General features: G+C 36.8%; 1 long non-coding RNA gene across 1 annotated transcript in view; it reads left to right on the top strand.

Annotated features, from left to right (window-relative positions):
* The first annotated feature begins 2,858 nt into the window (after positions 1-2,858).
* LOC139774733 (uncharacterized) overlaps positions 2,859-19,805 on the top strand; it is a 109,009-nt gene continuing 92,062 nt past the window's right edge. Inside the window, exon 1 of the long non-coding RNA XR_011718659.1 lies at positions 2,859-3,023. This is a non-coding gene — a long non-coding RNA (uncharacterized lncRNA). The remainder of the gene's footprint in view (positions 3,024-19,805) is intronic.

Raw genomic sequence — 19,805 nt, 5'->3', positions numbered from 1 at the left:
ACTCTTAAGGATCTGTTTTCCTAAAAGTGCAATATTTACTTGAAATAAAATGTCAAGGAAGTTCTTATAAAATTTGATAAGTATACTTTCTGAAAAGAAATCGTCGACTTCCATTCGATTTCTCTCGTAAGAAAAATCTATTCGATGTCTACGGGTTAATATACATTATATGTATATAGTCGCATTTTTTCACCTAATCCTAATTCTTACCTACGATGAGAAGCAGCACATTATATAAAATCAACCGTTACATAAAAGTGGAAAGGAGCTAGCTCGGACGTTGAATCGGGTCACGGGCTATTTGCTAGTAGGATTTTCGGTGACCGGTCGAGCTTACGAAGTAGCTTGGTATTTTCTTTGAAAGTACAGTAAGGTTGGGTGAATGAGATTAGACGGAAAATCGGATTAACGTTAAAAACCGGCGCTTCAGAACAAACGTAGGGATTGGGCGTAAGAACACATGCCGTTTGGTAAACAAACAAGATAATAGAGTAATGTAAGCGGTACTTATCGGTGACCCAACACAGATTATTAGATACGGTTAGTAATTAGATTAGCTTGACCCTTCTCGTCGAAAGATTATTTTGAAATTCTTGCAAAATCGCACTAATATTGCATTATATTCTCCGGCATTGTCGTGGAATAGTAAATGTTTAATCCAGTTTGCGACAGAGCCAACGGTGGCACAAAACCGTTTGCATTATTTTTCGACGCCGCGCATAAAAATTTATCTTTTTATTTCCCGTCATCACGTGCGCGCTGCTGTTCATGTATATTACAACCATGCCCCAATCAATGTTAAGAGTTCCATATATCCATTAAGATCTTCAGCAAAAATAATCTCCACGCGCATAGCAGTTTTCCCGAATCGATGATCGGAATGGCGCGGAACTCAGAAGTACCGCGATATTGGAAACTTTGAAGAACCTTTCAATGCTCGATTCAATAGATTAAACGAAGAAGAGACGTACCTATACCTACGAAAATACTGCGGCGTGAACAACGGGGCGAGAAGGGACGATCGTATAAGGATCATTTCGTTGCATGAATCCTACAAAGCGACGAGCGATAAAATGCATCGCGTTAAAACATTGAGTAACGTGTTCATTCTTCATTCATGTCTTATCCAATCAGGCGACAGTACCCCACAGAAAGCAAAGTTCCGGGGTGAAACTCAGTGTCTCGAGGAGCGAGTTAACTGGGAAGGCCATTAGCATAGCCCGGGGATGAGTTTCGGTTAATTTCGTGGTTAGCACCCGGGACCCCGCCCAAAAGTACTACCGTATTCCGGTAGTTCTCCCTCGGGATTTCCGCCTGCGGGGTTAAAAATTACGGCGAGCGCTTGATGGCGATTGCAACTTTATTCGCACGCGCGAAAAATTATCGCTGTTATCGTTGCCGCGTAAGCCGAGTAATCGTGAAATCGAATTTATGTTAGTCGTGAGTTATTTGTAAGTGGATAAAATTTATGCGATTGAACTCTATTTATTTTTATGTTAATTGTCATAAGATTATACTTAGAAACCAAATCATATTCATAAATATTCTATGTTATACCTTAATAATTACTTTATTCTTTTATATTTCAATTTTTAATATATTTACTTTAATAATTTCTGATAATTTCTGATTTCGAGAATAACGAGTAATAAAGCAACGAAAAGATGCTCCTGGAAACAAAAGATTAAAATAGAAAAATGAAGAATCATAGGCAGGACTGAGCTTCTGACGCTCTTCTAATTCACGCGATGTATTCTGGAAGCATCGTTGCTCCTATCATGCGAGCGAGTTTATTTCTGAATACCGTGAAAAATATTACATCTCTCAACTTTGCACGTCGCTGCTGCGAAACGAAAATATCGAAACTGGATCGGGCAAACTGTGAATAACGAAAATATCAAAAACTCTAGATATTTCGAAAATCGGAATTTCCTTACTATTTTGGCTCGCTTGCAGCTCAGTGGAGGCTGTGCAACGGAAGCCAATCGCAATGTATGCCGTTGAATTCCGCCCGCATTCGTACACCCACGCTTTTCGGCTATGAGTAACTTTCGACGTGAGCCACTGAACGACTGAACTCCAAGCGGCTTCGCCGCTTCTCATTTCGCGCGCGGAACCCAAACGTTCGGGGATGCGCATTCATAGAAGCGTGCGTACGTGTTTCTATGCACTTCATTTCGAACGCTCGCCGTTGTGCAAAGTTATCGAAGCATATCCTTATCGTCGCACACCATACGAGAAAAGCAGAAGACAAAGGAAGAGAGGAAAAGAGAGCGGGGGAGTGACGAAATAATAATGCATACCATGTTGCAAAGACGAGGATGGAGTTTTATCCTAAATAAAACGGTTCGATGTACAATCTAACATTCGTCGATCCTTACGTTATTCCAGGGTATCACGTTCGTCCTTTCAGAGTTTTTGTTTTTTTCTTCACATTTCTCGTTGTCCTCATTTTCCTTCCCATCGATTGTCATTCGTGTGTTTTACTTTCGGTGTACTCGCATTTTTCTTGCCTCCGTAAATATTGTTTTTGTTTTTAACGCAGGACTAGTTTGGAGTTTTACTTTTTTAACTTGTTCTTTTTACGCAATAAATATAAGACTTTTCTTCATGTTTTTTCGGGGGGAAGAAACAAACAAACAAACAAACAAACGATTGTAAATTGATCAAGAAATCTGTCATTAAAATTAAAGTAAAGTTTTGTAGGATATTCCGTAAATAATGAAAATTATGATTTAATGTAGACATATTTTTCCCGCATGTCTATAATTACATCGCAACAAAATTGGTTTAATTAAAATATATGTATATTGATTGTAAAACATTAATAGTTTATAGTAAAAAATATAATAAGTGAAAATCTTTAGGGGCTGTCCTACAAATACATATATAGGTATTTTGCTTTTCTAGTGTTACGTCGACTTCCTCGATGAGTGATGGACAATGGCGTTCTACACGTGTCGAAGTACCTGACATCCTTCGACAAACAGTTCGTCCAGCCGTTTAATTTAATCCCAAGAGCGGTAAGTTAATTTCTATTTAAGGTTCTCTATTTCTTGTATCTGCGAAACTTTTTAATAGAACGAAGTTTTTCGAGCAATAAATCTGACATCGAATAAAAGCGTCGCGTTCCAATTTATTGAGTCGCTTTCGACGGGGATGCATAATACAGTGGCAAGTGGCACAACGGCATTTACATCGAGCGGTGATACGTCGCGGCTTGACAAATCGTCTCGTTAAGAAGTTATTCTCCGTGGCCATCGGTAGTCTATTTTCTGCGCCATGAACGTGCATTAAGTCGTTCTAGCAACCGGAAGACAGCTTAAGTGTCTCGAGATACCGTACCCCGTTTCTACTTCTTCTCTCATTTTCCGTTTCGTTATCCGTCATTGTCTTTGGTCCGCTCGTCAGGCTCGTCGCTATTTCTTTAGCTTTTTTTCTCACGTTATCGCAGCTTCTTCGCTATATCCCCCGTCTTTCTCGCGAAAGATTCTAATGGCTATATTTTATCGCGCTTCGAACATGATATAAAATATAATATATATATACAGAAGTAATGGAAATAAAAAAATGAAATGTTAGACATTTTTTTTGCAACGTATATATTGCGATATACGCCGTGTAAATATTTTGTAACGCGCAACCTGTTATCCTAACATAATAAAATCGCGGAATGTAAGAATAACATGCAACGACGAAAAATATGTTAATTAATGTCGCGTGATCAAGCGACCTCGCAGCATAGTTGTCGTTGTTTATGATGCTAAGAACAATACTTTCGTCGTGACGTATTCGCTGTATAACGCACGTGTGAAAAAAAGATTTTTTATCTCATTTTTAGCCACCGGGACGGGAAAAATATATTTTCCGTGTCCGCGCGCGGCTGTGACAGTCCTTTTTCAACACGCCGTATAAAACATCGTTATTGCCGACAGGACTAGCTGAGATATTTCCATTCAACGCACATTTCTGCGTGATGTTGCGCGAAAAAAAATTAGCGGTATTAATTACTTGGACGGCGACGCGGCGTCAGCGAGGGGCAAACAACGCGAGCATAATATCGCGCAAATATTACGTAATATTCGCAAGTTCTGATAAATTTTTATGTTTTCTTAATGCAAATTCAATTCGGGTACGGCTGAAATGCGGACGTAATTGTTGTCGCAGACTCGTGGGATCTCGCGAATTGATATGCGTTAAAAAATATTTTCCCTGCAAATACGAGTCCGCGCAAATATTCCGCGTATCGACGGACCCCGCTTTGATCATCTCTCGTCTCATTTTCTACCCGCGAATGGCTTTTCAACAATTCTCTTTCTCTCTTTTTCTCACGATTTCATCATGAGATTGAATATTACGTGTGCAAAGTCGAGGTACAATATGCGAAATAAATGTTTCGCATATATGTTCTTCTCGGCGGATTCATTTAAATTAATTATCGAATTGATTCGGTCGCTTTGGACAGTTCTCACAATTCACGAGTAATCAGTATATATAATAGTAAAGTACATCATGTACGTAATATTACAGTCCACTCGTGCGACGACCGCGACCACGTGAGGAATTAATTTCGAGATGGTGCTTAGACTAACTTGGAAATTTGCATACGAAACGCGCGCGCTCCTCGCGCTTCGTTGCGAATTACAATGTATTCTAATTCACGCCGTAAGCTCGTGCGTTGCGTCTTCGCTTGTCGGATGTAAATTACAGCGGTATATCGAGCATTACGGGATCTCCGAAGAACTCATTTTCGAGGATTACGTCGGTCGCTTCTCGCGTATCATACCGAATCCGGCTGCAATCCGTAAGGTCTCTCGGTCTCTCGCACGGTTAATTTACGCGGTAATTGCAGTTACAGTTGATGGATTTGCCGCTGACTGTGTATTGAATTAACGGCCGAGTAATTAATTCCGCGTTAACCACGTTATCGGGATGAAAATTGCGCGGATGCAAATGCGTGACTTAACGTTTTATACGCGCTCGTAAAATCGAAACGACTTTATTACGGCCGTTTGTAGCGAAATTATCAAACGGTCATCAAAATTTACTCGACACGTTCTAAATTTCCCCGTATATTATAGTGTTTCACACGTCGCGTAATTAATATTTTTCTTTGAGACAGAAAAAATGGAGATAGACGCAAAATAAATTATTGCACAGAGTTAAGCCCCTTACACACAATAGGCGATAGCGACAGCGACAAAGTTGCCGACAAAGCTACAGCTTTTGTCGGCAACTTTGTCGCTGTCGCTATCGCTATCGCTATCGCCTATTGTGCAAGGGGCTTTAATGTGATAACTACAATATAAAAAGAATATTAAATCGGTATGCGTGAAAAATGTGACGCGAAATGCTCAGGCATGAGATCCCATGATAATGTATCTCGAATATCGTTATCCGGAGATTGATCGTCGTTTTACTGGAATATGAGAATTCATGCTTTCGCCAAGCCCCATATCATATTGATATCACAGGGATTTAGCTGAGCCGAAAAAATCGGGTAATAAAAGCCACTATATCGAAGTAATAAGCGTCTGCCGAGGCACGTACGAAATTTCTGCGGCAATCGGGAACATATTCCGTGCATCTGTTCCGTCCCGCTCACGTAGTCATAACACGTATGTCATCAGACGGATCTGATTAGGATCTCGGCAAATGGGTACGCCGCGCTATCCTTTTAGCCGCGCAATCCTAACACAACAGAGCTGTAACTCCATTCAAATTTGAGCCCGAACAAAACGCTCCGGCTGTAATGAGAGTCTGCGCTTTCCGAATCTACATTATGCTGTGTTTTATATATTTGAATCATGGCATACAGTGGCATAACACAACATAGACTCTCAGGTTTTCCCTCGACAGAACGTATTAAACATCAAACGAGAAAAATACTATTTATTTCAACATCAAGGTATAAGAACCCTTAAGTTAGGTACGATTAAAGGTTAGCCTTTTAACGAATGAAATATCAAGTGGATATAAATAAATTATGAAATTGTGTGCGTTTAAAACAACATTATTGGTGGCATGCATTTATTTTAATAATATAATTACCAAAATTCACTTGTCTCCTCGGGCATTTATCGATTTCAAAAATCTATTAAATGTCCAAAAGGCCGCGATGTTAACACGACCGCGATCGACAGATTATTATCGCGCGATTTAATATTCGATTTAGGAAACGGCCGTTACTCCAGCTAGGACCGCTATTAGCTCGGTCAAGCGTGGACGAAGTTTATGATACGAACGACGATGAATAATAGCGTTATACGGAAAATCGTTAGTCCGCCGTTAATGGCGCGACCTCGCTAGGAAATCCTGCCGGTAAACACTCGTAAACTCGATTCGTTCGCCCATCTCGATAATGGATATCGAATCGCGCGCACTGCTCCGCGAAAATTCTGTCATTCGTGTATCGGAGCGTGTGAACGATAGCATGTGAACGCGTATCCAGCGTGGAGCCTGCGCAAAATGTATTCGCAAATAAGGCAAACAATTTTTGAATGTGTGCATATATATATATATAATTGTATTAGTATATGCGTTATTACATACGAAAATATGTGCGTTAATGTTTTTTTTAAATATAGTATATAATATATAATATATAACTTTAATATATATATCTACGATTATTTTTGTCAATATCTCGGTCGCAAATCCGTAACAATTTTAAGCCCCTTCTCTCTAAATTTGTGTTGGAAAAAATTATTTGGTATGTAAAACAGTCGCGCAACTCCCTTTTTAAATAGAAATTTATTTTCCCGCAAATGAATTCGCAAGTTAGCGATTCAAACTGTACTTAAGTATGCGCATTATAATAATGCGAGTATTGAAGTTTGCAGCACACAAGGGACTTTAATATCAATTATTTATACGCAAAAAGCTAGTCCACAAACGTGTTGGGGTGAGCGTTACGCCAGCAGATCAAAGTAGAGTCAGCAATATAGCATAGTGGTATCACGTGCTAATGCCTTTCGTTAAAATTGTTTGCTATGGAGCAAATGGAGTTTCGGTTCTTTCGCGGAGCGAACCACTAACGAGACGTTAAATTAAATATTGTTTTATTTCGCTTCGACGTAATGCGTTTTTTGCCCAGTGTAACATAAAGTGCAGTCTTTAATTAAGTATAATAGTTACGCGCCATTGCATACGTATGCACGTTCGTGAACGGTAATCTGAAATTTTTTAGATGTACGTTATCGTGGAATCACGAAAAGAGGAAAGAAAAATCCAATTTATCTCGAGAAGATAGTCCCTGAATATTTAAATCTCTTGCTGTGCAATACTTTTGATGCGCCGTGTGTGACTCAGGAAGATTGTAGTTCTTTAAAACTACAGATAGGAAAGCTCGTATTAAGGAAAACGAATCAAGAGTCAATGATGAATTATCGTAAACAATTGCGCAATTGAAAATAACGAGTTAACGACGAGATGCTCATTAACATTTTACACGAAACGCAAACGCTAGCGATCGATGCAATTCTTACAGCACGCGGTAAACAATGTTATAAAATTCGAATCTTTTGCAAGCGTAACGAATTCGAGCACGAGTAAGCTCGGGAACAATACGAAGCCCGAGAGCCCAGCGAAGAAAGCAATTGTCGCGCAATTCAGCGAGAGATCAGGCGGGAAGGAAAATGCCGGAAGTGAACAGGACGCGGAAGCGGTGGTTTTCGCCCCGAATTCCGTTCGTTCACGAGCGAAAAGAAAATCCAGGATGGTAGTTTTACATTCGCCCGAGATGATCCCGAGGTAACTCGCCGAAGACAATTGCGAGGAAACCAATTCGGTAGTAGACTTTCCGTTTTTTTTTTCCTCGACGTTTCTTGCAGCACGAACGAACCGAAAAGGATCGGAAATTATCAGATAATCGCGAATAATCCGAAGTGATCTAACGTGCAAAAAGTTGTACGTAATGAGCGTTTTTTCTTTCTTCTAATGGATCTTCTATCATCTTAAACGCTTCGCTAATATACATATAGGTATATATATAGAACATTCTTAAAATTTCCTCATTGTCCTTCTTACCAGTCATAGACACTGCAATCAATTTGCACAATCTACTTTTCATTAAAAATTTTCAAAAGGTCTTCAGTTCTTACAAATCTTTTAAATTTCTAGCATCAATGCATTGACGACAGTATTTTTTAAATCGAATGAATGTAATTAAAATTAATTCAAGCATAAAATAGTATATTACACTACAAGGGCCGAAAGTTGAATTTTCGGCCCTGCGCGTCATGATGCCCCGAGGCGAAGCCGAGGGCATCATGACGAGCAGGACCGAGATTTCAACTTTTGGCCCGCGTAGTGTATACGATTTTTCTTCATAGCCGGTCGAAAGTACGTTATTAAGAACAATATTGATGACTATTTTTAAGGTTAAAGGGCGTTAAGGTTTAAGGTTATAGAGGGCGCGCGTGTACTTCTCACAGGGAGTAAATGTTAAACTTTCGTCCCTGCTATTAGGGACGAAAGTACGTACTTTCGACCGAGATATGAAGAAAAATAGTTTTGTTACCCATTTAAAATGATTGTTATAAAGGTTTTTAATGTGAAATAATTAATAATACAATTTTTTAGTGTCCAAAGGCAATAATATTTCATTCCACTTCAATCACAGGTATTATAATTAACAAACTTTATTTAATTAATATAATATATGTTTAATAAAAGAAATATATATATATTTAATATATACATATATTTCATATATATGTACATTTAATATATGTACAATATGTACATATAGGTATTTAAAAAATATTTTTTAATTATAAAATTGTGTTCTATAAATTAAACAATCCAGTTTGACAGTTTGCGATATCGTAAATTCTGATCCCGGAATTTAATGGATTTGATTTGTTCTTTAATAAAATTACTACCAAATTATTATCTATCGCAACCAGAATTACATGAGGATTCAACAAACACGGCTTTATTCCTCTGTGAGACATTCTGTCGAGAATTACTTGTGCGAAGTATTCGCGGATCTCTTTAACCGCACGTTTTTCATCTCACTCGGCATTTTCTCCTGTAATTCTGCGAAGAACAGGTTGAATGCAAGCTGCAGTCATCTTAGGGTGCATCGTCTTGAAGCGATTACGCCATCCGACTCTGTGGTCCTTATAGCCCAATAGGAGCATTTACAATAGATAGTTTTAACGGTTTTTTTTTTGTTATAATTATATAATATAATAATACCAATATTTGAATCTAGCCGAAATGCGAATTTAGAAACGAGATATACAATAGAGATAAAACTGTTTTAAATATGTTTAATCAATATTCAGTTTGCTTTGCAACAGAAATATAACGTTGCTTTGCAATGAACATATTAATTATCGTTTGGTTAAAACACAATAACTATATAATACATTTGTACGCTTGAATTTCAACCCGCAGAAATTATTCTTTTTTATCCCAATAATAACCTTTAACAAACACAAAAGATCCAACTAAATTACTTAACAATGAACGCGTAGGTACTTGGTATTTTAGTAGCATACATGCAAACAGAAAAGTTGTCGGAGTTTAATTTTCGAGGAAACAGCGAACATGAGCCAGCTTAAGGATAATTGAAAATACCGTACAGCTATAGCGAATAAAATTCTCAGTGGATTAAGGGCAATAGAGAGGTAAAACGCTCACTTCTGAAATTGACGAGTTACAAGGAGAAAAGTACAAAGCATCTCAGTGTTTTACACAAAAGTTACGCCGCAAACTACTCGGAAACTGCAGTAGTGCTCGCAAAAGTTGAATAATGAGGATAACCAGGAAAGTATGACCGTGCGAGAGCATACTGCAAATTTTATTTTGCTAAAAACATGATCTTTTCCACTTCCGTCTTCGCATTTCTTATTTATAGTGCCTCATAGACTCATTGAAGCAATAAAGCTTCTCTCTCATTAATTATATCACAAACACAGATGAAAGTCTCTGAAAAGAGCTTTCGTTATTTAAATCTTAAGTGTTTCAGAAAACTTAGATTTCGAAATTAATAGATTGTTTCTTATACGTATCGATTTAATAAAAGTTCTTTATCTTCGTAAAACTAATTAAAACTTGGCCATTTTATCTTTCCAAAAACAGTTAAGTTTCCATTTCGCTCATATTCATACATTTAAAGATAAGAAAGAAAAGATCCTTAAAAGAATGATTTTCGACACGGAAATTTTTGAAATGTATAAAAAGATTATTAAAGAAACTGCATGTTTACTTCCCACATCATCAGAAATTCTTGCGAGGTTTTTTCTTTATCTGGAAGAGAAAAATTTAAGCAAAATGGAGACGTGGATTTTCGGGTAAATAGCCGTCATTTCTCTATGTTTTAGCCAGAGACAAATAAAATATAACAAGTGTAATTACGAGAGGTACTCATTAATGAGGACGTCGCGACGCGCGACAGCACTGCGGCAAAGTTCCGCTAAAAAGGGACTCGAGGCGGCGGAAGATATTTTTATGTACGGTTGGGTGAATCGTCCACTCGCGCAATGTAACCTTCATAAACCATCACCAACGATCGCCGCCACGATGCACGGCGGTAACGATAACTCGTGGGTGTTCTGGCGTTTCGTTGCAGGCCAGCTCGTTGGGTGAGTCGTTGGTGGCCGTTTGCATGAAATTATCGTGGCGCTCGCGAGTTTTACCGCTGGGATGCAAAAAGCGGTATACTAAGTGCGCCTCGCTAACTTGCGGCTAACTCGGTGGTCGCCTGTTTTCCGTAGAGGGTGTCCCCCGAGCGATTACCGTTGTTCCTGTTGATGGTAAGTTTGTCGACCAATTTAAGACAGGCTTTTTCTTGATTTGTTTATAACTTCTTAGCCATAAACATGAATTCCTTCAGTGTAATACTAGATAGAACATAGTTTTTAAACTGAAAAAAATTACTCATACTTATACGTACACAAAGAAAATGTTGTAACATAAAATAAGAAATAGTTCTTTTTTATATTTTATTGAAAGATAACGATATAACTACACATTACAGTGTGTTATAGTTATTATAAAAATTACAACGTACATTATAAAAAATTATCAATATTTTAAACTTGATATGAATTTAAAAAATACAAGATTTATTCTGTAATCAATCAATTTTTTATATATATAATAAATTACTATATTGATATTACAATTTTGCTACAATATTTTCTTCGTGTATGAATACCTTAATAGTTGCATAATAAATTGTATATAATATTGGATAATAATATTGAATTAAATTGAGGTCAATCGCGCTGCAGCCCTTCAATTTCGATGTTAAGTAACCCGGTAATTAGACCATTCCGCGAAATTTTCGCGAAAGAAAGATTGATTTTACATTCATCAAGTAATTTGTCAAGAACACAAACTGCAGAGTAACGGCGAGACTGGGTACATACGAAGCATAAAAAGGCGCGTTCGTAAGCGCGGCGCAGAAACTTTAGCAATTAATTTTGTATTTGAGTGCACTTTATTCTACTGCGCGATACTTAATTCACGAATGGCAGCGCCGAGATAAGGACTGTTTGCGTTTAGAATGGGTCGGATGCATTACCATGTACAAACACGTGCGGGATACTTCCGTATTCGTGGCGCACTTGAGAAGAATAGAAAAGATAGATCGAGAGAAGGGCATCAATTTTCAAATTCATCCTCAAGCAAGAACAAGGAAAAATTAATACGAAAATATCTAAAAATTGTAATATTCTATAACTATATATTCAATAAACGGTAATATTCAATAGCAATAAAAAACCAGATACATTTTATAATCAATAAAATGAGATATTTTATATAAAATTTAAAAATAAAATAAGACTCGATTTAAAAAAAACTGCGTTGCAGTTACAATATACTGAATAAAGTCGATAAACGTGGTCGAAAAATATAACTTGGAATTTACCGATCTGTTAACAGCGGACGCGCTAAATAGTCTCTGGTTAATTACTGCCAGCAAGCACGAAGTTCCTTTGTCCTACAACTCTCATTTTCCACAATCGCAACGAAATTTACCAGATTCTCGTTGCCGGTGAGTTTCTGATGCCGTCGACGAATTGCGTGACGTACAATTTGCAAACTTCACCTTCGCGTTAGCGATACAGTGACACGGTCCAGATAGCATGCTTAGTCCAATGGTCACTAAACGGAAATATCTGACAAATTTTATCACAAAACGGAAAAAATCAAGAATTTATTCAGTTCGATTAAAAATATTTTTAGAATCTTGTCAATACAGACAGTAAAGGTTCTTTTGTCTAGATATTATTAAAAAGATATAATTAAACAGAAATAATAATTAAATAACATCCCTAAATAATATGACATAATTATATATAAATGTTTTGCTGTCAGACAAATTTTTTAAATGACGTGCCTCGCTTCGTGCCTTTTCATTATTTTTCCAATTTATTAAAACGCACCATATTTTTCGCGGCGACTCGAACACAGGATACATCGCGTGTTAAACTGCCAACATCAACACGATTTAATTCGGTTAACAATATCAGCTGAATTTTAAAAGCACAATTATTATTTCGATTACTATTTCATTATTTTGACATAACATTATTCCGCCAGTGTTGTTCACTGAAATGCAAAACACGCTAGGAATTCAATTTTCAATATCGGAAACTTCGATAGTATGTTCAATATTGTAAGTATGATAACCAGCCATACGATTAAATGTCAGGGGATATTATAAAAAATTATATAAAAGAGCTCTCCCCCCTTCGTTCTCAGTCTTTTTTTTTTCAATTTTTATGCTAATAGCTTTTCTTCCTAAAATTCATCTTCAATATTATGGAATCCACAAAATATAAACCCAATACGTAGATACATCGGATATTCTCGAGGATACTTTTTATTTCGTTGTACATCGGTCATCAGCTGATTGCGCTTGGCTTTGCGGGACGTCGACGTAGACACGTAAAGAACTCTTCCTTCGCCACATTTCTTCTCGCGGTGATAAGTCAGACTTTAAGAGACCGCGATCGCAGATATCTTATCTACGGTCTCCCTTTAAAGGCGCGTTTCCGTCGCCGATGTATGCGCGCAAAACCACCTTGAAATTTATCTCGGTGTACGTTATCGTTACCGTAATCGTTACCGTTATCGTCGTCGACTAGAATGGAGTTTGAGAACCGCGGGAGGTAGAGTTTTCACTACGCGGACTATTATTAACTCGTGATAGATAACTATCGATCATTAAATCTATCGACTGTTTTTAATGCGCGACATCGCGAAGAACGGAAAGTATTAAAGTTCAAGAGCTTCAGCGACTCTTATGTAATTACTAATTTTTTTTCTATCGAGAAGGAGAAAAGCTATTCTATTTTATTATTTGAACAAATACCCATTCTTTTTACCCGTGCCTTTTTCGCAGAATTCTGCAATATTCATTCTCTATTGAAATAAAAGCAGTTCTGTATTTTTTATTTATTAATTAACTATTTATCAAAAAGAAATCTATATCTCTCTAGTAAAAAATTATCGAAAGAGAAATTCACTATAAAATCGACTGCAAAAATTATTAGCTACTAGATGTTCAAAAAAATTTACTTTATAAATTAATATTACCATATTAGAAATCCTAATAATCTTAATAATAAACTCTTAATATATATTCCATAGCTCATTTTAATCATAATTTACCATATTATATTCATTTCCTGCCAATCCCTTTAGTCCGTCATATTTGAACATTCTCTTTCCCTTTCTGTTAATTGCCCGTCGTCACGACGTGATTAAAACTTTTTCCACACCCTCTCTTTTTTTCCTCAGAGCTACCCCGGTAATAACGATTATTTATTTCATTGTCGGATATCGCGCGTGTCCGGCCACGCTGTCGCGGGCCGCTGATTGCAGTGTGTTACGAGAAAAGTTTCCGCCGCCACGGTGGCAACGAGCAATAATGACGATTCCCGGGATTTTCAGCAGTTTTCAATCGCGCACTCTCGTATCTGAGGAGAATATAAACTAATTTGGGAAAATTCAATATCAAAGAGCTCGCAAGACACGTTAATTTACTCATTCGTTATGCTAAAAACGAAGGAAAAGAAACCGTACAGAAACGAGAGCTAAATTCTAATCTGAAGAATCATAATGATCTTTCTTTGGAAACTTTAAAGAAAGAAGTAAGCATTTTGAGAAGTTGTGTATCTTAACTCTGACTGCACGCATCTCGCGAAGTAAAATTCGCGGCAACGCCGTCCAGATTGCATGTTTCCTCCGGTGCGGAAAATTTTCTGAACATAATTACCCGCGATCAGCCGATCTGAAATATCCCCGATTCGCCGCGAGAAAGAGTATTACGGTACTTTCGGAAAGTTCATGATCGGAGTGGGAAAACTTTTTAACGTCGCTATTCGCAGCGAGAAATTTCCGCGACGCGGAAAATGCGAGATCGCGCTTTATTCGTACTATAGTGCTGTGTAATTAATTCGACTAATTGCGAGGGGTTTGGGGAAGCGAAATAAACGCGTTTTCCAATAGGAGTCTCTAAAGCACAATTGCTCGGTGTAACCGACATGAACGTGAATTATAAAAAAGTTAGTAGATTTATTGAGTTTATTCCAATTAAGATTAATCCCACTGTTGTTACAATAGAAATTGCAATCAAAATGATGTTACGATAACATACATTCTGCTGCGTGTTAGAATAGATATTATGGTTAGATATGGTTTGATATAACAATTCGATATAACAATAAAATTAATGGTACGGCTTGATATAATAATAATTAAATAATTTGATACAATTTCTCATGCAACAGAATTGAATAGCTAAGATTGCCTTAAACGTTTCAAAAATTATGTAAAATTGTCGCGACCTAAAAAGTCCTGCAACTTAATTAAAGTCACAACACGTAACTAGTAGAAAAATTTGCCAGTTAGCAAATTTATTGTTATATATATCAATTTGTTGCGACAACGCTAACCGGGTTACATTCGCACAATCCATACGCACTCTAAAAGAAATCATGATTAAGCATTTCGGCAAGCAAATGCATTATGTTATAAAACTCGAAGTAAAACATTGAAACATTTTGAAACCTACTTTGTCAACGATGAAAGCAAAGAAAGTGGATCGACGCCACATCCAAGAACTCCCTATCAGTGCGAGAACTTGTGAGATTCCGGCAACACTGTAACTATACCTGAAGACTGCAACTAATTGTAAAGTAAGTTCTTTTATCAGTAAACATTGAGTGAACGAACATTCGTGCAAAATTTTATGAGAGATTAGGCGGAATTCTTTTCTATAATAAGTGTGACTCTATATACTAGGAGGCTGACTAACGTCTAGTCTCGAGGGTCTAGCGTTTACTCTGTCATTATTTTCATTAGCAGGGAGCGAGTTGTCATATCCGGTTGATCAGGGGATATTGCTGGCCTATCAATATTGTGATGTGAGATTCCGTTTTGGGCATATTTTCGTTCGAATGACAGTAAAAATAAACAACTGCGCCTGTTATCGCGAATATCGCGGGTCACTCCGGTTGCTGCTTGTATCGGATTCACTGAATTCAGTTTATCGATTGAAAGTTGTGCTGATTTACTTAATAGCCACGATGTATTCTATATACGGGTCAACTCGATCCCTCCGACATTCACGCTGCTTTTCAAGAAAATTTTTGACTTATAGTAGGAGTGCGATTAGCGTTTTTTCCTCGGCTTATCGCATTCAGTCTGCATGGTCAGCTGTCCGTTGCTGAGTCTGCTCGGTGGTTGAGGAGGTGTGGGTGCAGGTCAATGTCAGCGCGCCTCAAATATCGCTATCAGCTGACTGCCTGACGGTTGCGTGAATATCTCACGTCGACTTTTTTCTTCCGATATACGTGCTCCTTGACTTTATCTCCAGAGATTTTTGGGATTTTGTATGGAACGTTTCCATGGTTCTCTATTGACAATGTGCCTTCACTTCTTGCAGTATGAAAATGTTTTCTAGGATATTTCGGTAATCCTTCCAAGATGTTTGGACTGTCCTACTGGAAATACCTCTATAATCTCTCTTGGATGTCTTGGCGACCCCGTTGCTGTCACAAATTATGTTGTGCCGCTCCAGGCACAACGGGATTCTCTGTTAAGGTTCGTCTTAGGAGCTCTTTGGAACTCCGAGTCTCTCCCGAGAGAATTTTGCACAGATGTTTGCTCACTCAGTGTTTATTAAAGAAATTACAATTTATAGCATAAAATATATACATATATATATATATATACATGTAATAAAATTTTTATTTTTTAAGATTCAAGGCAATTTGGAAAAGTAAGCTCATCAAAATCTGCAGAAAAAACTTTCTGTCTTCTCAAAATCTCGATATTAATTAAAAATATGTTTCCGGAATTCTTGAATGAGATGAGACAGAAGAATGTCTCACATGTCAGTTAAAATACTTTTATTTCCGTAAGTGTTGTATTACGCGTCCTGCAAAATTTTTAATCTCTTCTCTTAATATTCTGCATTAGAATATCCACAAAAGTAGAATAAGCTTGAATTTTCTCGGCTGCGCAACATTTTCCTAGGAGGAAAGTTAATTTAATTACCGCGTATTTTAACGAGATTGTAAAAGGTAAATGTTCAAAAGTGGAATAAATTCATTGTTTTGCGCTATACCGCGACAGAACAAAGAAACACGAGAAAATTCTTGATACACGATTATATCGTAAGCAAAGCATTGAAGCTGTAACGTGATTAAATACAAAGTAGACTGCATAAAGTAAATTTTACGAAATCAGGTGAGATCGTGCAATCGCGGTAATTGTCTCGTATAATATAAAAACAAGATTTCATTAACTAAAAGTAGACAGATACGCAAAACTCATCACTTCACACGACTACGCGTTTGCATAGTCTGTAGATCTCTGATTATTATTATAAGATTTATATATGAAAGACGTTCTTTTTAGAAAAAAAGAAATTACATCTGTATATCATTGTTTTCGTATAGGAATTCCTCTGGATATTCAAACAAGATATTAGAAAAAACTGCAAAATGTAAAAATTTAAGTACATTATTTTAAAATAGTTATATATCCAGACCATAGTCTTTTAAGATATAATGAAATTAATTTAATTATTTTTTTAATAACATCGTCACAGTAAATAACAGTAGGTAAACTAATGAATCCATCAGTAATCAATAACGTTTTAATTTTCGTTTTGTTTTTATTTCAGTAGACCTCCGCTCGCTCTCTCTCTTTCTTTCTCTGCTGCTCTCTGGCAAAATAATATACGAATAAAAAATATATTTTTTTTTCAATTGTAACTTGTCTGTGTGGTGATCGTGTGCAACAGCAAAGGAAAACATTATCGCGGAATAAATGGTGCAAAACGCACTGACAATGTCTCGACCGTTTACCTACAGAAGCGTCATCCATGCAGATAGATTTTGCCGATCGATGTAATCTATTCCAACCAGCTATCGGGTTAGCGTAAAATTCGCACGATGATTCTCCCTCTCCCGCACCCCCTCACTCGGTTCTTCCGCTCGCAACCCTCGTTCTCTCTTTCCCTCGTTCTCTCTTTCGTCTTTCTACCCTTTAACGGGGATCCACCGCTGCCGATCGAGGTCAGACACTTGGATTTCACACGATTTATAATGCAGCTCTTTCGAATAGGATGGAATACGAAAGAGAGCACGAACCAGAAATACGATCATCATATACGCGAATTCGTTGCGAATATCCTCCCACGCACCACAAAAACCCCCGAAATCAAACAAAACACTAACGCCTACGATTACTTATAATTCTCGATTAATTAATTATTAATTTAAAGAAGCTAGTGTCTTATATAAAGAATATTAATATACTATTTCAAACAAGTAATACATATGTTTAAAATTTAGTAAGAATATTTAAGGAGGTTCCGTCACTACAAAAATATGCAGCCAGTTTCATGAAATTTTAATATGTTGTTCTGGAATGCAAAATAGAATTATGTGAATTTTTTGGGAATTTTTCACCGTCCCGTTTTGAAAAAAATCTACTCCAAAAATTTTAAAATACAATTTTTGGAGTAGATTTTTTTCAAAACGGGACGGTGAAAAATTCCCAAAAAATTCACATAATTCTATTTTGCATTCCAGAACAACATATTAAAATTTCATGAAACTGGCTGTATTTTTAACATAGGTTCTTATGGGAAATGACATATTGCACACCTTCAGAATGAAATAAGTGCAAGAAAAAATGCAAATGATAAGGAAAAAAAAATATGCACATGTAACTTAATAATTTACAAATAAATGAGTGAAAGAAAGGGGAAGGTTACCGCACATTTCGTAGAAAAATTAATTATTAAAGCATAAATTGCTTGATTTTTCGTCTGCTAGACTGCCACGATCGTGAGCAGCTTCACGCACTATACACGCGGCGACCAATCAGAGCAATCCTTTTCATTCCCACTACTTCAAACGCTAGTGCGCTGTTGCCAGAACCCCCGCGTCCCACTACTCCCCCCGATGAAGCAACCGAACCTCCTTAAGATTACTTCGTACTTTACGAATTATCAATTCATGTGCGTGTAAGAAACAAAAAGCAATTCTCCAGAAAGCCATTCTTACATCAAACAAAACAAATCAGAAAATAATTATAAAATTGCACTTTCTCAATTTGTAGTTTTCAAAATTAGTAAAATTTAATATCTACGATTTTTCTCAAGTTTCCTTATTTAATCTTATTAAAAATCTTGTTTTTTATTATAGATATTAAAAAATTAATATTTTTAATATCAGAAAAATGTAACAAGTTTCATTTTTTTATACCTATTCTCTTTCATATATGCAATTCGTTATATCAAGAATGAGATATTCCACTTATTATCATGATAAATGCCATTACAATTTCTTCAAGATGTAAACCAATACAAGCAATTTTAATAAGATTACATTATAAGCAATTTCAACAAGAAAATACTCGGCAAGTTTCAAAACGTTGGACGGTTTAGAACGAGAACGTGTTTACCCCAGTATACTAACCCTAACAACCCCCGATAATGCCTCGACCGGAGCCGACCGCAACAGCAGACGTCGAGTTTGGCATTACAGGGGCTAAATCCCGTCAAACCAATCACGGCCCGGCCCACGGCTATGAGATGTCCTTCAATCACTTTCCTACCCTCCTCATCCATCGCCGGTACCCGCATTCTCCCCTAAATTGCCCCCGTCGTTTGCGTTTGATATGTACTTGTAGTGTAATTTACTGAAAGAAGGCACTTACAAGTAAACCTGTAATAGACTTGGGAAATTGACAGGGAAATATCTATGATAATTTAACTTCCTGCTTTATTGCGATAGATTTCTTAGGAGGAAATTATTTAATATTAAAATAACGTTAATTTTAGGCATATTATACGTCTATAAATGTACGCCTACAGGCGTATGTTTTGGTAAAATTCCATTAATTTTCACGACATGATACGAATATCATGTGAAAATTAATGGAATTAATACAGAGTAGTTTTAAAATATCTCACATACAATTAAATGCCTTTAAAAACATGTAATTATTACACTTATCGCACAAATCTATTGATTACAACAGGCGACACTGCATGACACTAACCTCTCATTTTTTGACAAGTTGCGTTCGCACATGCGTCCGGCGATCGGGACTACTGATACTTTTAATCTTTAATGTACCGGACACTTAAAAATATCGTTTTAATTGTTATTTTTAGGATGAATTTCGTCAAAACGAGTTTCTAACTAATTTTTAAAATTAGATAATTGATTATTTATTTACATATATAATTAAATATTCAATTTTCATACTATTAGCTACATGCTTACGCTTAACGAATCTGTTAACGATTGGCCATC

The sequence above is a fragment of the Temnothorax nylanderi genome, unplaced genomic scaffold (assembly GCF_030848795.1).
Source record: "Temnothorax nylanderi isolate EJ_2023f unplaced genomic scaffold, tnyl_v1.0 TNYL_tig0086_pilon, whole genome shotgun sequence".
In the NCBI taxonomy this organism is placed as follows: Eukaryota; Metazoa; Arthropoda; class Insecta; order Hymenoptera; family Formicidae; genus Temnothorax; species Temnothorax nylanderi.
Note: the sequence above shows the minus strand (reverse complement) of the source record. Positions and strands in the feature narration are given on the sequence as shown.